Genomic DNA, 3,831 nt, shown 5'->3' with positions numbered 1-3,831 from the left:
CCTATAACAGGGATAATCTTTTATGTGAATCGTTACGCGATTCAAAATTCTCAGACGAACAAAAAGCCCTAATCTTTCTCTCAAGAAATTTATCAAATTAACAATGGCTGCCACTCAATCCAACATAGAAGAAATTCTTTCACAGTCTCTTATGAAGATTCAAAGCACCAATTATCAAGTTGATCCTAAAGTTTCATCTTATCCAGACGAATTGAAGATGTTAATCGTTGCACTCAAAAGATCAGCACTGCCAACTGCTATGTTCAATTCATTCCCTGTTCCTATGTCTTGGTTGTCAATGGCGGCATCCACTACGTCATACAACTATACAACTGACGTGATAACCTTCAACTTGGTGAAAAATAAGACGGTTCATCTTACCAAGAACATGTTCATCGATTTCTTGAACATTCCTAATAACCCACCATTCTTTAAACCAACCAACTCACAAATTATCTTCATGTTCAATGAGATGGGTCATCAACCTACTCTTGAAAAGATAAGTGATTTCAGAAAATCAAGATTACCATGCATTTGGAACTTCTTATTTGGAATCTTTCTAATATGTTTGACCGGAAGGAGTGTTGGTTTAGACAGGGGAAGAATGGAGGTCTATGCCATGGTTATGGGACTTTATTATGATCTCGGTGTTGATTATGGCACTCAACTTTGGAAGGAATTCAACAAAAGCCTAGAAAACACAAGTGTTGATAAGGTCATTTCTTGTGCAAGATATTGGAGTTTGATATTGGAAAAGTTCTATGTGAAAGAAGGAATTCAAGTTCCTAAAGGTGAAGATGTTACAGAGTTCTCTTTGTATCAATTTCCCAAAGTTGTTGGAGATGATGAGAATATCTTCACAAGTGTTGCCAGAATTCCAGATGCAATGCTTCACAAAGTTTCTTCTAAACACAAGGCCTTAGTTAGATACATGAAAACTGTTGATACAAATGTGCGAACTGGAGTATTACTTGACGTCATCGGTGAATCATCCAAGAAGAAGAAACAGACTAAAAAGGAGCAAAAACATGAATCTCCAAAAGTATCCAAGGCTGAAGAGGTTGCGAAGGTTGGATCAACTTCCAAACATGCGAAGGAAATTATACCGACTAAGTCAAGGAGCCACTCCTTCTTTGGTTTGCGCTAATCTTCATCATATCGGTCCCCACTTGAGTAACAAACTTGCACCTTTTGTTGCCATTCTCATCCAAGTCGCAGTCTCTAGTAAGATGAGGCCCATTGCAATTCTCACAACCCACCCGAATAGCATGGATCGTTTGATCCATTTTATCCATCCTCCTATCCATGGTTTTCAGCATAGCCATGACCGCTGACAAGTCTTCAGTAGTTGCATAAGCAGCTCCCCTAGTAACATCATTTCTTGGATTATGGTATTCTCTAGAATGCTTAGAGAATTCTTCAATCATTTCCTTGATCATCGGGGGTGGCTTCATTGTGAACGGGCCTTGCGAGTCAAGTAACTATCTGGTTGTGACATTCACTCCATCATAGAAGATGGAGACTTCTTGTTGGCTATTAAGGTCATGGTGTGGTCAATTTCTTAGCAGGCTCTTGTACCTCTCCCAAGCTTCATATAGTGACTCTCCAGCTTGTTGTTCAAAGTTAGCAATGGCCTTCTTTAACTTGGCTATTTTGGAAGGTGGGCAAGAGTGATCAATAAATTATTCTATCATCTTGGCCCATGTGGTGAGTGACCCGAGAGGGAGTGAATTGAGCCAGTCTTTTGCAGCACCTTTGAATGTAATTGGGAGCATGCGAAGTAGCTGGGTCTCGTGAGGCACATTTGGAACATTGAAGTAATCAGCTACATTATTGACTTCATCCAAGTACTTGTAAGCATCTTTGTGGTCTTTTCCATAGAAAGGAATCTCCTTTAGTTGAGCGAGTATGTGGCCCTTTAGTTCGAAAGTAGCAGTAGCAGGAATTGCGGGTTGCACAAGTCCCGGGCCGGTATCATCGCGTATCTTCTTCTTCCACTCTCCCATGGGAATTTCATCAATGTTAGCCATGGTAAGATCTAACTCGTCGCAGGAATCGGGGTCGTGCCCGTATGTAGGTTCTTCTGCCTCCTCGGTGTCGTACTCGGTGTCTTTCTTGATCGGGCCATCGCTGGCTAAAGATGTGCTAGATGCTCCTGATTTGCTGCTCTTTTTCTTTCCAAAAATAGTCTTCAAGTTAGACAAAGGTGACTTCTTAGGTGTATTTGAGCTCTCCACGTCCTTGCCTCTGTTCTTTCTCAATGCGGATTTCGGGTCTTCAAACGGGGGTACCAGCGGAGTGTTTGATCCTCTGGTAATGAAAGTCCTAAAATAAAACAAGATAAACACGTAAAAAGAACAAAAAAATGCAACTTAACTAAACAGAAAAATAAATGTAAAACAGCATGCTACTCGCCGAGTATGTGCGAATGCACTCGATGAGTAGCTTGTTATCTTTAAAAAACAAAGCTAAAGAAAGAAACTTTAACAGATTCTAAAACCTAAACTAGTGACTATTTGACTGAAATAAATTAAATTTGTGCCAGAAAACTCACACAAATGATCGATAAAATTAGGAATTAGATTAATTTTTGAACCGTTCCTCTGCAACGACGCCAAAAACTTGATGTGTGTAAAATGCACTGGTTTTCATCCTAATTTTATGTTATAAATTTAGCACATAAAGGCAGTGAACCTGTCTTTTAGTGGTATACATGGATAAGTAGAGTGTCGAACTCAGGGAACGGAAATTAAACTAATAACTAATTTTAACTAAGCAAATAATAAAAGTAAAGGTTTTTCTCTAGTTTTACAAGAGTAGAAACTTAAACAAAACACCTAATATGGGACTTAACTAAAAAATAACAAGTAAAAATTCACCAAATTTTGATAAAGAGCTTTGGTTTAGGTCCAACCAATTCACTCCTATGGTTATTTTTATAGTAATATGATATATTAATTGTTATTGGTTACCAACTATAGTGGTTAGGTTCATATTCACTAATACTAACCCTTAGATCATTAATTAATTCACGTAGTGGCCAATTGTTTAAACTAATTAATTCTCTAGTTCAATTATTTGGATTAAATAAGATTTGTAATTGGTTAATCAAGTGGGTGATTCAATTAACCTCTTGTTTGTTGGTTTCTCAAACAAGCTCACACATTAATTTACCTATTGTCTTATTAATTCTAGTTTCACGTTCATTATTCCTAGTCATATGATAAAGTAGTCACATAAACATATGAGGTTAACAACTAAGAGATGTTCATGCAGCTTAATTGTCTTCCAATTAACAGAAAATAGTTGTAATCAATGCATAAGGTTCTTTAACAAACTTAATTTAATGAAACCACCAACAAACAATCAACAAAAGTATCAATTAAACCATAGGATTCATTTGGTTCTTCCTAAACAGAAACCATCCGAGTTTTAGCTCATGACTACAAGAAAAGCAGGCTCAAAAACGAATTTGATTAAACTAAACATAATGCAATCCTAAGATTAAGTGGAAAATATAACCTAATTCGCTTCCAAACTTCAAAAGATCAAAGATTTGGGTTCTTCAGGTCTTCAAGGGTTTCTCCAATCGTAGCTCTATCTCCAAGGAAGCCAGAAAAGTCATTAATTCGGATTAAGACTCCATATTTATAGTTATCACAAAATAGGGGCTACTCGGCGAGTAGGTCGTGGACTCGCCGAGTAGATGCATCGAATCTGTGTACCGCAAGGATTTTTGACTTTTTCTTTGGGAACATTCTTATGAACTCGCCGATCTGGTGCGTGGACTCGTCGAGTAGATGTATGATACTTCCTTTTTCCTCACCCTTT

General features: G+C 37.7%; 1 non-coding gene across 1 annotated transcript; it reads left to right on the top strand.

The window, feature by feature from the left end:
- Positions 1-1,539: 1,539 nt before the first annotated feature.
- Positions 1,540-1,646, top strand: LOC145027990 (small nucleolar RNA R71). Its single transcript, XR_013675750.1, has one exon. It is a non-coding gene; the product is annotated as a small nucleolar RNA R71 (small nucleolar RNA).
- Positions 1,647-3,831: the final 2,185 nt, after the last annotated feature.

This window comes from Lactuca saligna, chromosome 1 (genome assembly GCF_052625555.1).
Source record: "Lactuca saligna cultivar CGN05327 chromosome 1, ASM5262555v1, whole genome shotgun sequence".
Lineage (NCBI taxonomy): Eukaryota > Viridiplantae > Streptophyta > Magnoliopsida > Asterales > Asteraceae > Lactuca > Lactuca saligna.
Note: the sequence above shows the minus strand (reverse complement) of the source record. Positions and strands in the feature narration are given on the sequence as shown.